This window comes from Xiphophorus hellerii, chromosome 15, assembly GCF_003331165.1.
Source record: "Xiphophorus hellerii strain 12219 chromosome 15, Xiphophorus_hellerii-4.1, whole genome shotgun sequence".
Lineage (NCBI taxonomy): Eukaryota > Metazoa > Chordata > Actinopteri > Cyprinodontiformes > Poeciliidae > Xiphophorus > Xiphophorus hellerii.
In genome coordinates this window covers 21,065,243-21,083,257 of record NC_045686.1, presented here as the reverse complement: position 1 = coordinate 21,083,257, position 18,015 = coordinate 21,065,243, and the positions used below count along the sequence as shown (strand labels likewise).

General features: G+C 43.0%; 1 long non-coding RNA gene across 1 annotated transcript; it reads right to left on the bottom strand.

Moving 5' to 3' along the window:
• Positions 1 to 3,341: 3,341 nt before the first annotated feature.
• On the bottom strand, positions 3,342 to 16,436 carry LOC116733718 (uncharacterized). The gene is made up of 3 exons (XR_004342093.1): positions 16,427 to 16,436; positions 15,820 to 15,821; positions 3,342 to 3,786 (listed from the first exon to the last, which is right to left on the bottom strand). It is a non-coding gene; the product is annotated as an uncharacterized LOC116733718 (long non-coding RNA).
• Positions 16,437 to 18,015: the final 1,579 nt, after the last annotated feature.

Below are 18,015 nucleotides of genomic sequence, written 5' to 3'. Positions count from 1 at the left end.
TGGTTGCAGCTCTCAAGATGTCTTCATTATTGGATCTGGTGTCTCTCATCTTGCTCTTGACAGTCCTTGGAGTCTGTCTGGGGTGAAAGGTCAGACTAGTTTGCGGGCTGTTGTTGCGCAACACCCCCCCCCTCCTTTCTGTCTCTACTGTCTCACTCTCTACTTCCTCTTCTGAGAGGGGAGATGTGCTACCAGCTCTCCTTCTAACGGGTTAATTGAGTTTCCTAAATCTGCCGGGATTTACCCTGTCCAGAACTGAAGTAAACTCTGTTTAAGCTGGTTTCGAGAAACGATTCGCCTGGTTTTCTGACGGCCTACATCCAGGTGTCCCACCCTTCTTCCCCCTGTGAATTAGCCAGACTGAGCAGCCTACAGCCAACTAGTTTCACAGAGCACACCTGTTAACGGTCGCTCGTTCTCTATTTTACAACTTGCATTTCTTATTGAACCAGGTAGGTTTTAGTGACTCGGGTGAGTCCCAAGGATGACGTTTTAAATTTGGGCTACCAGCAACCTAAAAACATTTTAAACTTTTTCCTCTCCAGAATCAAACATCACAGCTATTTTACAACCATCAAAGAACCTTAAGGTGACTCATTAACTGAATGTCCACAACATCTTTTAGATTTTCTTTATGCTAAATATTTTATTAGTAAGGCAGTTTTGCAAGGGTCAGTACAGCTTAATTCAGTAGCAGAAATAATCAAATAAGTAAAATCAATCATCTAGTCTGTCTTTCCCTACTGCTGACACTGAAAACTAAAAAAAAAAAAAAGGGAACCTTTGAGAGAGACGGACGGAGTTTGACGTTTCGAACCCCAGACCTGGCTTGATGATGAAGAAGGTGTTGCAGCAGGAGGAAGATGTTGATCGATGAAGGCAGGGATCTCTGTAGGTCTGATGATGAAGAAGGTGCTGCAGCAGGAGGAGGAAGTTGATCAGCGAAGGCAGGGATCTCTGTAGGTCTGATGAGCTTCTTCTCCGCATGGATGGTGAGGTCACACAGGACTTGGTGCTGGCAGGAAAAAAGGCACCAGTTCTTCTTCTTTGTCTTTGCCTTTGTCTTTGTCTTCATCTTTGTCTTTGGGGTCTGAACCCAGCTGATGAGAGAAGTGCGATGTGAAGCCACAGGTTGTGGGCCTGACCGGTTGGTCTCCATGAGCGGGACAGTCTTCGGCTCTGTGGCTCCGGCTCTTCTTCAGCTGCAGAGTTCTTTGTCCATCTCTTGGCTCGAAGCTGCCCGGAGGATCCAACAAAAGGTTCCTCTTTTGCACCCACCTTATATAGGGTTTATCCACCCTTTTGGTGCGTTTTCATTGGCTGTCTGCTTAGACAGATGATCTCACATCCATCACTGTCCTTCAGACATTATGTCCTAATGTCTGTGCTAATGTCTCCAGGTTGCTCAACCTCCTATGTCCATTGCCTGCACAACCTTTTACCTAAATAAGGCGTTGATCATCTCTGCTCTCCTGTTAGTTCCCCTTTTTCCCTTAACCGTTCACCTTTCACCTACTCTCTACCTCCAACATATCAGTGATGTTTAATTGCAGTTACACCCTCTACACCATTTCAAGTTTAATGTCAAAATCACATTTATATCACATTTATTTTCTTTAGCTTCTCTGATTTAGCATTCATTTATAATTTTATAACCATAACTTATATCACATTTATTTTCTTCAGCTTCTCTGATTTATCATTCATTTATGATTTTATAACCATAACTTATTAATTATACTTATTATAATCCTAATGTGAGTTATTACAGATGTTTTTCTGAAAAGAAACCAAGAATAATACATGATTCTAATTATTTAATACTAAAGTTACAGTTACTTGTTTTTCTTGTAAGTGTTCTCACAAATGTAACTGTAAGTATTATTACAAGTAAACCAATATTAATATAAGTATTTTACTTTGAATCTTATCAAATTACCAAAATGTTTAGATTTAATTCTTTTAAAACTTTACCTTTAAAATAAGAAATAGTCTCAGCTATTTTTATAAATCTGCAGGCTGGAAACTTCCTCTTTTTCCAGGAAACCTGCTTTTCCTGTTTCATGACTCTCTCTGTCTGACTATGATTTCTTATGATTAGATAGAAAAAAGTAGAATTAAAGCAAAGTTTGCATGAGACAAAAACAACACACACAACCAGATTTATTTTATTGACACTTAAGTCTACTGCTGGGCCTTGATGTCACTTGAGTGATTCATTTTAAAGATAACTTTATTTATTATTACTGTTAAACTAACTTTATTGACACTTAAGTCTACTGTTGGGCCTAGAAGTCACTTGAGTGATTCATTTTAAAGATAACTTTATTTATTATTACTGTTAAACTAAAATCTCCAGCATGGGGAAGTGGGATGAGCTCGGATTTTCTTGACACCCCCTCCACGAGGTCAGACCTTTCACATGCTGGGAGTCCATCACCCTCCTGCAGTTCGCCGTCCTCATCCCCTGGAAAGAGAAGATGTTCATCTGGGATGCGAAGATGCAGATTCTTCATCCTCAGTTGTCACAAAGGGCTCAGTGTAGTCATCAAAACTCCACTTCTCTTGACACCCCCTCCTTGGAGTTTTGATTTCCCCCATGAGGTGATGAATGTCGAAGAAAACTTGGATCGCTCTGATTCTTCTACAGGGACCTTCGCTGGATGAACTGTCGGTTCTTCAGGATGTGGGATGGTTCTTTAGGGAAGATGGGCTGAGACAGAAGGCCTCAAAAAAAAAAAAAAAAAAATTCTGGCTGTTCAGCAGAGCAAAGCAAAAAGCATAAGCATCATGACGCTTTATCCGTAATCATGATCCTTTTCCATTTTAATCCATCAGGATGTGACAGGAGTTCTTCTTTAGCATAGTCCAATTTCTTCACGGCCCTCCCAGTCCAAAGCCTTGAAGTTGTTCTTTGAACGGCAACCTTCCCGTAATAGTGGCCAGTCTACTGTAGGATGGCATGGTGCTTGATTCTCTGGCCATCTTCTTGTAATGTTCTGGTTTGCTGTAGCTAAGAACTGGCTTGAGCACTGCTTCCTCATGGACCCCTTTCTCCATCAGTAGTACTGTGTTGAAGTTCAGTACTTACTTTACAAAATCTCGGGCGTTGAATCTCAGCTTGATCACCGTAGTTGCAGGCCGATCTTGAGCTTTAATCCAAACTCTCTGCCCTGTTTTCAGTGACACTTTGAGCTGCAACTTCCCTTTTCCTTCTGAGCAAAAAGGAGAAGTGTCTTCGCCTCCCTGCTTTCTGTGACGTGAACGGAGTTCCTCTGCAGGGGAAGACCTGCTCTTCTAGCAGTTGTCACTGTGTCCATCAGCACCAAGAGGTACTTCTCACCTCTCTTTCCTGTTGTCCCCATTGGTTCTGCTACATCCATGCAGACTGAACCCCATGGGACTGTGCTCTTGATGAACAAACCTTCCATCCGCTGCCCTGGGTGCCCTGCGTATCGACCACATACCTCAAAGTCACACAGCTGCATCGGATGGGCTGAAGGGACATCCAGCAGTCCTGCTTGCTCAGTTCTTCACGGGGGAGTAGCACGCCTGCATATTCGAGGGCCTTATGCACGCACCGTACTACCTGCTCCCCGTGCTACTCTAGGACCACCTGTCCTTAGGTGTTCTGTCCCACCTCGACACCGGCAGAGACAACCTTTCTTAGTGGCACGAAAAGTCGTCATCTTTGCCCCTCCATAGGGCTTCTTCTCAGGTGTGCGCCTTGTCGCTGCACCTCAAGTTTCGGGCGGAGCCTCAGTTCTGCTTTCTTCTTCCACAAATCTTTGTGTGCCACGGGCTTGCCCTTTGCAGTCTCGAAACCATTTTCTTCCCAAATGGCCAAGTCCTCTCTAAGGGCTTGAGCACAGTAGTAACTGTCAGTTACTAACCTGGCACTCTTGATTTTCCTTTTCACCAGCTCCAGCAATCCTTCCAGTACTGCCGTTACTTCTCCGGCTTGAGCACTACCGGGAGCTTTTCCTTTCTGACGGCATTTCTCTTTGCCGTCCTGCTTCAGAATAAATCCCAGTATGCCGACTGGTCGGACCCCTTTCTGGATCCATCGGTGTAGCTTGTCCATTCCAGTTGTCCTGGCTTCTCAGATGTCGCTTGCGGTCATTTCTTACTGGTGGGTTGTGCTGGCCCAATTTCAAGCTCCGGGTCCAGCAGGATGTCTTTAACCATGTCTGCGTCTGTGTGATGATGTCAGCTGCTGGTGTTTGTTCCTCTGTTGCCGGATGTCTTCTCGATGGCTGCAGTGGAGGACGCGGTGTGCTTCCTCATCCATCGTCAGCTGATGATACTTTTCTCTGTTTCTTGTGCATGCTTGCTGGCTGGTCTTTTCTTTTCTTGTCAGCATTACATCACAAACCACTCCAGCAAGACTGAGCCAACTTTTTCTTTGTCAGGGGTTGATGTTTCAGTTCCTCATTCTTGGAACCAACTTCCCCCCTTGCTTCAGGTCTGAGTCACAGTAGCTGTGCAGAAACTGATGCAGTTCTGTTGAGGTCTCCTCTTTCTCCAAACAATCTGGGCGGCCGGCTTCCTCCGGTTTCTTCCCCAGATTTTCCTCCTCGAAGTGATCATCCATCACTCCGTCTCTCTGTCGGTTCGAGTTGTCTATCCCCCAAAGCCTCTCTTTGCGCTCTCGAGCAGGGATGGGTCTAGACTATGTTGGCTACTAGCTTCACTGTCTGGATCCGGTCATCTATCCTCAGTAGAAGCTTTCCCTCACCTGTATGCCATACAGTTACTGCGAGGGTTGTGACTGATGGCCTTATCAGTCACCACTAACTCTCTTCCCTAAGAGTTAGTGACCCAAGTGAGCTATTCAGAGTCTCACATCTGTTTTCACTGACTTGGTGTCTTTGGGGCCCGCCTACTCAGTTGTGCGCCGCCCCACGTTGGGCGCCACTTGTTGTTGCGCAACACCCCCCCCCTCCTTTCTGTCTCTACTGTCTCACTCTCTACTTCCTCTTCTGAGAGGGGAGATGTGCTACCAGCTCTCCTTCTAACGGGTTAATTGAGTTTCCTAAATCTGCCGGGATTTACCCTGTCCAGAACTGAAGTAAACTCTGTTTAAGCTGGTTTCGAGAAACGATTCGCCTGGTTTTCTGACGGCCTACATCCAGGTGTCCCACCCTTCTTCCCCCTGTGAATTAGCCAGACTGAGCAGCCTACAGCCAACTAGTTTCACAGAGCACACCTGTTAACGGTCGCTCGTTCTCTATTTTACAACTTGCATTTCTTATTGAACCAGGTAGGTTTTAGTGACTCGGGTGAGTCCCAAGGATGACGTTTTAAATTTGGGCTACCAGCAACCTAAAAACATTTTAAACTTTTTCCTCTCCAGAATCAAACATCACAGCTATTTTACAACCATCAAAGAACCTTAAGGTGACTCATTAACTGAATGTCCACAACATCTTTTAGATTTTCTTTATGCTAAATATTTTATTAGTAAGGCAGTTTTGCAAGGGTCAGTACAGCTTAATTCAGTAGCAGAAATAATCAAATAAGTAAAATCAATCATCTAGTCTGTCTTTCCCTACTGCTGACACTGAAAACTAAAAAAAAAAAAAAGGGAACCTTTGAGAGAGACGGACGGAGTTTGACGTTTCGAACCCCAGACCTGGCTTGATGATGAAGAAGGTGTTGCAGCAGGAGGAAGATGTTGATCGATGAAGGCAGGGATCTCTGTAGGTCTGATGATGAAGAAGGTGCTGCAGCAGGAGGAGGAAGTTGATCAGCGAAGGCAGGGATCTCTGTAGGTCTGATGAGCTTCTTCTCCGCATGGATGGTGAGGTCACACAGGACTTGGTGCTGGCAGGAAAAAAGGCACCAGTTCTTCTTCTTTGTCTTTGCCTTTGTCTTTGTCTTCATCTTTGTCTTTGGGGTCTGAACCCAGCTGATGAGAGAAGTGCGATGTGAAGCCACAGGTTGTGGGCCTGACCGGTTGGTCTCCATGAGCGGGACAGTCTTCGGCTCTGTGGCTCCGGCTCTTCTTCAGCTGCAGAGTTCTTTGTCCATCTCTTGGCTCGAAGCTGCCCGGAGGATCCAACAAAAGGTTCCTCTTTTGCACCCACCTTATATAGGGTTTATCCACCCTTTTGGTGCGTTTTCATTGGCTGTCTGCTTAGACAGATGATCTCACATCCATCACTGTCCTTCAGACATTATGTCCTAATGTCTGTGCTAATGTCTCCAGGTTGCTCAACCTCCTATGTCCATTGCCTGCACAACCTTTTACCTAAATAAGGCGTTGATCATCTCTGCTCTCCTGTTAGTTCCCCTTTTTCCCTTAACCGTTCACCTTTCACCTACTCTCTACCTCCAACATATCAGTGATGTTTAATTGCAGTTACACCCTCTACACCATTTCAAGTTTAATGTCAAAATCACATTTATATCACATTTATTTTCTTTAGCTTCTCTGATTTAGCATTCATTTATAATTTTATAACCATAACTTATATCACATTTATTTTCTTCAGCTTCTCTGATTTATCATTCATTTATGATTTTATAACCATAACTTATTAATTATACTTATTATAATCCTAATGTGAGTTATTACAGATGTTTTTCTGAAAAGAAACCAAGAATAATACATGATTCTAATTATTTAATACTAAAGTTACAGTTACTTGTTTTTCTTGTAAGTGTTCTCACAAATGTAACTGTAAGTATTATTACAAGTAAACCAATATTAATATAAGTATTTTACTTTGAATCTTATCAAATTACCAAAATGTTTAGATTTAATTCTTTTAAAACTTTACCTTTAAAATAAGAAATAGTCTCAGCTATTTTTATAAATCTGCAGGCTGGAAACTTCCTCTTTTTCCAGGAAACCTGCTTTTCCTGTTTCATGACTCTCTCTGTCTGACTATGATTTCTTATGATTAGATAGAAAAAAGTAGAATTAAAGCAAAGTTTGCATGAGACAAAAACAACACACACAACCAGATTTATTTTATTGACACTTAAGTCTACTGCTGGGCCTTGATGTCACTTGAGTGATTCATTTTAAAGATAACTTTATTTATTATTACTGTTAAACTAACTTTATTGACACTTAAGTCTACTGTTGGGCCTAGAAGTCACTTGAGTGATTCATTTTAAAGATAACTTTATTTATTATTACTGTTAAACTAAAATCTCCAGCATGGGGAAGTGGGATGAGCTCGGATTTTCTTGACAGGGCCAACCACACAGGAACACCATGGCCAACTTTTGGTACCTTTTCAGTGAGGCCAGGTGCCACGACCTGTTGGAAAATGAAAGCGTCTCCTTAAAGCTGGTCAGCAAACCAAAGTATGAAGCTCTCTAAAATGTCCTGGTAGACGACTTTGTGGACTGTGGACTTCAGAAAACCCCGAAGACCAACACCGGCAGATGACATAGCTCCCCAAACCATCACGGATTGTGGAAACTCATCTCAGACTTCAAGCATCATGGTTTCTGTACCTCTCCACTCTTCCTCCTCTTCCTTCCTTGAACTTTACTTTTAAACCACTAAGCAAAAGACCAGTTCTTTTTCTCTACTGAGTTCAGGTAAGACGCATCGGATGTTGTCTCTGGCTCACGAGCGGCTTGACTCAAGGAATGAGTGGCACACAGTTCATTGAATCCCGTTGGAGTGAAATTTATCCACGTTTCAGCCCATTGATGCATTTGGCAGATTTAGCATGAAACAGAGGATTAAGCTATGGAAAAGCACTTCATGCCTGTTGTGAACGGTGGAGAATCCGTAACTCTGCGGGCCTGTTTCTTCTCCAAAAGGCCCTGGGAACCCTATCAGGGTGCATGGCATCATGAACCCTGTGAAATACCAAGACATTGGGAAAAAAAAAAAAACGCGCACACACACGCACACACACAAAATACAAAAATAACCTTCCAGGGCCCCAGACATAAATCATATAGAAAAACTATGTGGTGAGCTGAAGAGAAAAGCTCATAAGAGAAGACCCAGGACTCTAGAGAGAGTGTGCAAAGAAAATACAGTATTTTCTGCTGCATGCTCCAACCTTTTGATATTGTGTAGAAAGAGACTAAGTGCTGTCATATTACCAAAGGAGGGCGTATTCAGAGCAGTACTACCAACAACCAACATTCCTTAAAGTGGATTATTTTCCCCCCTGTGAGTAGATGTACTCAAATTAAGCATTCTGTTTTACTTACAGTTTCAATGTGAGAATATATTGTGCTGCAATAAAAAAGCACATTTATTTTAAAGCTTTCTACAGATCTTAACCAGGGTTGCCAATAAAAGTTTCCAGTACTGTATGTGTGTTAATTACCTCCTGCGGGATTTTACCCATGCAGCTATTGCCTCTTTGAAAGCCTTCCTGCATGCCAAATGCAACACGACCCATGCAGGTGGGGCCCCCCGCATCTCCCAACGGGGGCAGCTCTCAAGGTGTATCGCAATCATGCACCAAGAAACATTTCCTCATGAATACTAAAGACGCGAGGTGTAGTTTGGCGCATCTCGAAGACAGCGCTGTGGATAAAGTACTTGGACCTTGACGATTTCTTCGTCATACTTGCAAGCATCACATCAATAAACAATTTTTTAAACAAATGCCAAATTTCAGAGAAATATAACCCAAGTAAATAGGAAAGTAGTTCCTTCACTTGTTTAGAGAAAAAAAGATACTCAAAAGAACCCAAGTAATTTCCCAGTAAACCCAAATAAATGGTTTTCTCAACCTTAGTGGTGACATCTGCCATCAAGTGTTTACAAAACTTGGCAATATTGCAGTCCAGTCTTCTTTATTTTCATTAAGTCAAACACTGTTTAAGCTCCTCTCACTGTATCTCCTTTGGATTTAAGTCCAAACTTTGACTGAGCTGCCGCAAAACCTGTTTTGTTTATGCTTTGCATCATTGACCGGCTTAATATGCTTGATCCTACAGTTAGGAAATCATACCTGGACATTTTCCTTCATAATTGTTTGCTACGGAGCAGCAAACCGAATCATGAATTTATCAATAATTATGATATGAAGTGTAGGTCACACTATCGTTACCATGTTTTACTGTCAGTTTTGGCATATCTGAGACATGCCTTTCTGCTCGTTTTAGTGGTTTTAACTTTTCATGTAGGCTTCTGTTGCTTAGTTTCTTTCTTATTGTTGCTTCTTGAACACTGACCTTTACTGAAGCAAGTGAAGCCTGCAGAGCTCAACATGTTGGTCTGGGTTCTTTTTGACCCACCGTTGAGTCATCTATGCTCTCTTGGAGTGCATATGTGAATGCCAAATGGACCAAACCCCACTCTAAAAGCAGGAAGTGAATGAAAGCGCATGGCATTCTGGGTAAATACAATAAAAAAAACACACAAGTCTAGTGCTAGTGGGAGAAAAGACTCCTTACCTTTCACCAACGACAAAAGTGAAATCATACAGCCATGAAAATCTGCCGCCACTCGTTTTTCGTTGTCCTCAACGTCTTCTTCAGAGGTTTTTATGTTGTTTCCTTTATCAGTTCTTGGTGCAGCGCCACCGCAAGTGAGGAGTGGAACAGCTTTTTCAAAGGTTTTGGTTGGTTTGACACAGTGCAGCCTGAAAACGAAGCGCATCAGCTGAAAATGTAACAATTGTTGCAATTTTGGTCTCCACTAAAAAACGAGTATACTGGTGTTCTGTCAGATCATACGCTTAGCACGAACTGACGGCTATATCTATCAGACAAGTATACACTGTCATTACCATATGATTTAATTTAATCAGCAACATAGAATCATGACGTAGATCCTCATACACATTCCTATTAACAGCTGTATGACATCCTGACTTAGCGGTTAAGTAGGTTAATGAGTTTTACATGGGTGTGTGTTGCAGTTGACTGCAGCTGGACCCTGCTTTAAGTACACTTTGAAACCACAACAATGCATGTATATCTATCTAGTTATCATTGAAAACAATTTAATGACCTATTTCCGTCATAACTTGTCGCGTATGCTGAACTGACAGCTCCTCTGACGGTCAGACGTCTTAATGTGCAGGCATGCGTACTCGCCGCATGTATGCTATTCTGACTGTGTACGATAATCTGTCAGGCGTGAAAACACCTCAAGCATGTTGCTGTTTTAGATCTTTCAGCCTACTTCATGTTGTCAGCCAGGTTCTATTTCAGTGATTCCTGGCAGCAGTCAACACTGAGAGTGGCTAATCAAATCAATGAAAACAAAAATAGTTAATAGGATCACTTTTCCCACGCACATTATTTTGGATAGATTTATTCCCATTATATTACCAAAAACACAATTTGACAACATTATTTTTTGCATTATTTAAGACTAAAAAATAGGAGAAAAAACTATAGAAACCTCTAAGATGAGAAATACTGTAGCACAGAACCTGAGTCCTGCTGTAGAACATTAACGGAGACAAGAACCCGTTTGAAAGTGGATTTGGGAAGATTTGTGAAGTGGGTTTTAAAAGGCCTAAAGAAGTCACATGCTGTTGGATAGTAAACGTTTTCACAGCTTCTTTTCATTGCGGCGACGCATAAATTCAACATGACAGATACTGGAGAGAGTCTGGTCTGCCCTTCACTGGCGTCCCCTGGAAACAAGAGGAACACAACTCCTCCGCAGTTTAATTCGCACCATGTTACACACGTTATTATCCGTGTGGAAATAAATCACACGTTCATAATGTAGATACGTTTGCCCAAGTAGTAGCTAGGCGTGCTGGGGAAAACGCTGGAAGGTCACCGCCACAGAACACGATGAAATCGAACCTCCAGAAATAATAATAATAATAATAATAAAAATAATAGGAACGCACATGGAGCCGGAAGCGTCTAAACAAAATTGAAGGGTGTGGAGGAAACCCTGCCAGGCCAAAGAGCGGCGCACGTAACCGTAACCCGAATCACAGCGTCCCTCGCAAAGCAGCTTTTTATTTACGAGCTCTCATTAGCAAATGACTTTCACACGGCCCTGTATGCCACAGACTCCCCGCTCTTGTTTTATACCGCAGAAGAAAAAAACCCACACAGTCACCGTCCTGGAAAATATAATCATAAATGCTGCGAGTTCTCAGGGTGCTGTGAAAAATTTTTAAGAAAAAACAAAATCCTCCGTTGTTCATCCAAATCGGCACAATTAACCTGCAGGAGAGAGCGCTGAGTTTCATTTCATTACCGCCCACAGGCACGGCGGCGGGCATCTGTTCAGAGAAGGGCCCTGTTTAGGGGCCCCCCGCCCCCTGCGCGCGCAGACCGACTGGCTTTCACCATTCCGCTTTTGCAACGGCTTCGACATGAAAGAGTCGCCCGCCTGCTCAGAAAAACAATAAAATATGAACAAAGGCGTGGTGAGCTCTTTTTTTCTCTCTCTCTCTCTCCTTCTCTGCTTGGAAATGCTGCTTCAAGTTGGTTAACATTTCATCCCGAGGCCTCGAAGCTTCCACCGGCGCCCGGCGGTGCATCGGCCTCGTCGGCGGTGAAACCATCTGGTGCTCCGGGTCGAGCGATTGAACGACTGCTGAGTATACAGCGGAGCACTCCGCCTTCAGGAAGTCATCACAACATGGCTCCTCTATTAACTCTATAACAACGTTTTTACCAGCGATGCTCTGAGATGTACTGTAGCTCCTATAATGAGCTCAGCAGATGCTCTGTTCCACCAGGCGTTTGCTAATTGCTGCTGGATAGTCTGAAGGAGCTGAGTGAGAAAGTCACAACATTCCAGGGGTGTTTTTGATGAGGGAATAACTTTTTAACATGATATAAAGCTAAAAATATTTCATTTTACAATACACTGCACCTTTAAATAATACTGCTGTAGCAAATGGCGCCATTTGGTGTTTCGTTTTTGTGTGTGTGTCATTCTCTAACATTGTTACAGGGCCACTGACTAACCAAGTGCCTTGAGTTGCCTACTATATCACTTTTCGTTGCACCTCAACCTGTCGTATGGACGCACAAACGTTTACAAAAATATACCGTGAAATTTTTATCATCAAATGCGGACGAAGATCCTCTGGATCACCATCCTACAGGACGACGACCCCTAAACACGCAGCAGCTCCAGTGGAACAATTTGGATTTAATGACAATCGCGTCTTAAGATGGCCCAGTCAAAGTCCACAACAAAACCTGCAATAATCCTATTATCTCTATTTTTTTCCACTTGACAGTTATGTAATATTTTGTGTTGGTCTGTCACGTTAAAAATCACAAAAATCCCATTTATTTTCTTACCTTTCTTGATGTCACTTGCTATATATTTCTCTCAAAAGCCAATATCACTTATTTAGCCTTTTGTTTTTAATTTGATGGCTTTTCAGAGCGTGAATACTTTAATATCCTGCAGGATGTCTCTGCTTCATGCGACTGTTGAACCCCCGCCTTCCTCCGCCTTAACTTTCAGAAAGGCGGACTCTGTGTTTACTTTACGACCTGCTTTTCTTTTTAAAGCTTGTCAAAACCAAGAGGCAAACCGCAGCAGCGCGGCTGCAGGCAGCTGTAGTGCATGAAGTTCAAAAAGCAATTAAAAATAGATTTTACAGAATCCTGTAATGAAATGGCAGGCTGCATCTTAAGGTTCCCCGTGACAGCTTTTCTATGTTTAAAGAATGTGCGGAGATAACACAGCGCTCCGAAGAAGAAGGGGAAAAAAAATCAAAGGAAAATGACAAAACTGTCCATAAAAGAGTTATGGCAGAAAAAAACAATCGGGTGACGCAAGACAGCTGGAGGAACGCAGGAAATGAGCAAATCGGCATGAAATTCGGCCTCACGTGTCTCCGTCAGGCACACAAACCCACCTTCACAGGATCAGATGATGTGTGCACCAGAATAATCATTCCGTTAATGTTTTCTCTTTTGTTTGCAGATCTGTGCAGGTAGGAAGTGGCAAAGATCACTTGCATTACTTTGGCCCCTGTGGGCCCCTAGGGGCCCATGTAGAGATTTTTTCCTCTCTCCTGTTGATGTCATAGTCCTGCAGAGAACAAAGCGAGAGTGTTCCCTGTTGATGTTATTATGCTAGTGCCCATCTGTGTGTGCAATACCCCCCCCCCCCACCCCCCAACCCCCACACACACACGCCTATATAAAACATAACTCCCAGTGACTGCACCTTCACCCTTCCTCCGAACTGAGTCCCTACATGGGGAAGCACTCTGCCGGCTTCCTGTCCAGCACTGCAGATCTCACCTCGCTGCAGCTCCCAGCGTGGGGTTGAATATTCCCAGTGAAAGTGCAGAGAGTTAATGGAGCAGAAGCATGAAGCCTCACACCGACCAATCAGGCTGCAGGACGGGGAACATTCCCTGGCTTTAGGCTGAAGCCTGACTGAGTGGAAAGACTCGGACTGGCATTGTGTTCTGATGCAGGTTCATTACGATTGAGAGTTCTAAAGCAGTTCAGAAAACCGAAAGATTTAGTTTACATAAAGTGTTTTCAAAAAGGTTATTTTGTGTACTTTGTGTAAAAGTTGTACATCCACCCATCTGTCATTCATTCATTCATCCATCCATCAATTTGTCTGTCTGTCAATCATCTAACCTGATATCCATCCACCCATCTTCTTCTCACTTTGTTTTTTCCGTCTCCCGTATGTAAAGCCAGACTTTTGTAGAACTATCTGACCTAAATTCAAAGTGATTTTTCAGTTCAGACTCTAATAAATTGGTCTATAAAGTAGCTAAGAACTGTGGAAATTAGAGCATGGAAAACCATGGCGTTTAAATATAAAGAATGAGTGGGAACTTTGCTTAGAACAACATACTCACGCTTGGGGACCTGAGGCCACACAGCAGCAGTTACCCTTTGTTACTGTACGTTTCCTGGAATGGGCTGTATGTTCAGCTTGGGAAGTGCTTAAACGTGATGAGGTTACCGCGGTTATAAATAAGCAAAGAGGGGAGAAAGATGCGCGAGGGAAGTTCTCAAGTGTTCAAAATGTTGCATCATCCGCCCCGTAGCGCTCGCTTCCGATCAAACGCTCATTTCATTGGCTGGTGTGACAGGAAGTGTTCGGAGAGACACCGTCCTGCTCCCGGGTTCTGAAACGCCCTCTGTGCTGTCAGATAAAACGGAGCCCTGTGTGCAGAGATGGAAACCCCTCGCGGGCCCCGCCCCGCCTCCGACCGTAACGCCAGTAAATTGACGTCTCGGCGGTCGCTTTTGAGCTCCCGTTCGTCGCAGGCTGTGTTTAGCTACGGAAGGTCACCCGTGCGTGCAGGCGCCTCATTTTGCGCCCGGTATCTGGGCGTGTGAGAGCACAGCTTGTCTCCTGCTGTTGACTCTGGCTCGGTGACAGTCCGAGTGCCGCGTCGGTCGGACGGACGCGTGGGAGTCGAGGCCCCCGCCTGCTTCTTCCTTTTTTTTTTTCCTTTTTTTTTTTGTGGGGAAAATGAATATTAATAATTCAAAAGGGAGGGATCTCGATCTCGGCGGCTGTTAAGCGTCTACCGCCAGATGAACTGATATTGCCTCTGCATGGAAGGCCACCAGCAGGCAAAAAGGCAAGAAAGGAAAAACTGTGAGGCTCCTCTAAAAGGCCCCCTGAGGTTGCTGCTATCGGCTCCGCTGGTGTGGTAGATTTATATAGCTTTGAAAAGACAAAAACTTTCAGAGCTTCCAGAAAGCAGCGGATGTTTATCATGAAAACTGCTAAAAACAACTCAATCCTCTTTTCAAAGGGGCGGCATTGTGTAAGATCGACTTTTTTAAAGATGCACATCATACCATGATGTAAAACATACCTGGAGTGTTGCTTTGATTCTTTCATTCATGTTCGAGAAATCCGTAATGTTTGTACTCGTGTTTCTATTTTCCAGGCACATAGTGTCATTTTATGGCACAATCAAGCAACTTTGTTACCTTCAGTTGTTTTAAAAATGCTCCAAATGCGACAATACGACTTCATAATTTAACGCCTTGAAATTGGGCTCTGTCTCTTTAAAAACTCCTGCTCTTTCCGAAACTTCACCTTCAGGAAGTCGTCACATCACTCCTCTAATAACCATTTAACAAAGTTTGTACCAGCTTTTCACTGAGCAGTAGCTCGGCTATTAATGAGGTCAGCAGATGGTGTTTGCTAATTGCTGCTGGCTAGTCTGAAGGGGCCGAGTGAGAGAGTCGCAGGGGAGGGCTCCTCCTTGAGGTGGGAACTGCAGCTCAGAGGAGGAGCAGCAGTAAGTCCATTCAGGCGTTTTGATCAGCTGAACGGTTGCCATGGAGATTAAAGGATTTCTCAAACATGCAGGAAAGAATCAAGGCAACACTCCAGGTGAGGGAATAACATAACATGATGTAAATATAAAAAAATTTACTTTTAGACAATACTGCCTCTTTAAAACATTTGCTGTTTTTTTGTTGTTTTTTTAACCAACGTTATTTATAGCCATTGTGGAAGGTCCATCTGGTATCAGATTAAACCAATATATCCCATACTTTTATTTCTTTGAATTCGTGAAGAGACGCTACGTCACAGAAATGCAGAGCTTTGTCCTGGTTTATAATAAGTTTGCTGTGAAACACAGACAGGTGTTTGGACGTAACGTGATAAATGTGAAGGAGTTCATACATGTCTCCTCCACCCTAAAAAAATAAAAAGATCCAAAATTCCCTTCTTTTCACTCTCTGTCTGCCGCCGAGCTGAATTTGCCGTAATTAGACGTTATTTTCCGAGCCACCGGAGGCAGGTGCCAAACAAGAGCTTTGCGTGCAAATGCCCCCCCCGACACGGCGATGAAGTGATGGTGAAGAAGGTTGGCTTGACCTGTTGTTGTGCGGCTGGGTTTGATCCCCGTAGTGAAGTGGGAGGATGTCTAATCGAAGTCACACTGCTGAGTCTTGATGTATCTGCTTTCACCCTGCTGGCACACAAACTACCCTAATCTGTCTGGGCGATGTCACACAGTGGCAGCTGTAGTGTGTCACCCTCACGAGCAAAAGAGAAAGACATAAAAACAAACACACTTACAAATATAATGTTATCAAATAGAGTATTGTTAGACTGCATCTCAAGGTCATTTTCTTGTTTTGGTCTGTTTGTTAATTCCACCTGAACCCCACAGCAAACACTGTTAAGCAGAAGGTCTCGCCACAAAACTTCAAAGAGCATGAGTTATTAAGCAAACATACTTCAGTGTAAAGTTAAAAACAACAACAAATAGTGGTGTCTCGACTATATTAGTTTGTGGCGTTGTATTGTGATTACTAAAAATGGTTTTCAGTGCAATGTCTGCCTTTCGTCTCAGTGCCATTCGACGTTGAGTGAGTCTATTCTCGCCATATCACCTTTGTAAACGTCTTAACAGTTGAATTAGTTTAACATTCAACAAAATCGGACTGTTTTTTTACACTTGTCAAACTATTTCTTGGCATGAGTCTCATCACTTAAGAGAAGTACTATTCCACATCCAATGCTACTCACACGCTCAGTCTGCACTGATGAGCTATTCACTCACCTCTGCATGCTGAATTCTTGAAATGCCATGGAAGTCCTACATGTTTTTTGATCAGAACAGATAACTAATTCACCAATAGAACAGTAATTCCCAATCACCTGCTGGTTGATCATTGCATACCTGACCATGGAGAAAAAAAACAATACTTTTCTCTCTACACAGACCTTTAGTCATGATTAAATTACTAGACAGCTTCAAGTGTTATCAATGTATAGGTAAAAAAACAAAAAAAGGAAGAAGAAAAAGTAAATCAATGCAGACATTTTTTTTGCACCATTTTTCTGCTCTTTCGCAGATGATGTTCTTCTGTTTTGTGTTTTCAAGCCATGACCTCAACCAAGCATTGAAATGGTTGGCAGATGGGTGTTAATTAGTCCAACTATCTTGGCGTCTTGTTCAAGAGGATCTGACAAAGACAAAAAGACGAAAGGGCAGAAACCTAAAATCAAAGCTTGTTATTTACTGTTGTTTCTGTTTTACGACTTGACTTCTGGTCACGGGACATAGCTCATTAACGAAAGAGCAAGGCACCAGGTCCATGCTGCTAAAAGGTGTTTCCTCTGTAGGGGTGGAAGTGGTGTGGACTTCCTTTTAAGATGCATCCAAGATGTCTCCCTTTGCAGACATCAAAGTTCATCAGGCGAGGAAACAATCTGGGAGCCTCAGAATTTATTTGAAGAGCTACGTATACCAATTCCAGTCCTCAAGATCTGCTAATCTGAAACATTTAGATGCATCCCTGCTCCTATCAAAGGCTGTTTTTCCTGGCCTTTGCTGCCAGTGTGTTGGAGAAGGGAGGCATGTAAAAGCTACAGGATAGTAGATCTCAAAGACTGGACTTGAGCACCCTTGATTCACCCTTAATTCATCCATGAGCCACACCTCATGGATGAATTAACATCCCTTATGCAGAGGAAGACTTTTTTTTTTGTTGGGCGATTAAACTTTTTCAATATGTAGATAAAAGCAGTCCATTGGAATCATCGGTGAATTAACGTTTTTGACTTAATTTAAGGATTTTGGTAGCTTAGGCTCTCCATACATTTTCATGTCAGCAGATACAAGTAATATATTCTCAACTACCAATTAGTCTAATGACGTCGCTGAATACGTAGGGTGTTGGGCCCGTCAACGTAATCAATATTTCGATCCTTCCATACATCCAGAGTCTCTCCACATAGTGAGAAGATAAGAAGGCTTGCTGTCCTGTGTAACTCAAACGTTTCAGCAAGCACTTCATGTGGACGTTTGAACCCCTTCTTGTGTCTGGTGCAGATTGGAGGCCTATTTGAGACATGTGTTTCCTTTAAGGAAACATTTTTGTGCAAATGCCGAGCTTCATTCGAGGGACACTCAACACCGTAGCTTAATGGAAACAGCTTGTGCTTAAATGGTCTGTCTGCAGGGCATGAATTATACAGAGGGTTCCTGCCCAACAATCAAAAATAGAATTAGATTAGAATGGTGAACATCGAGTAGCTGAAGTTTTCCCTAAATGGAAACATTGCTGTTGCAAAAATGCATGGATTAGAATTATTCAGTGTAAGTAAGTACAGCGAGTTTCCAAAAC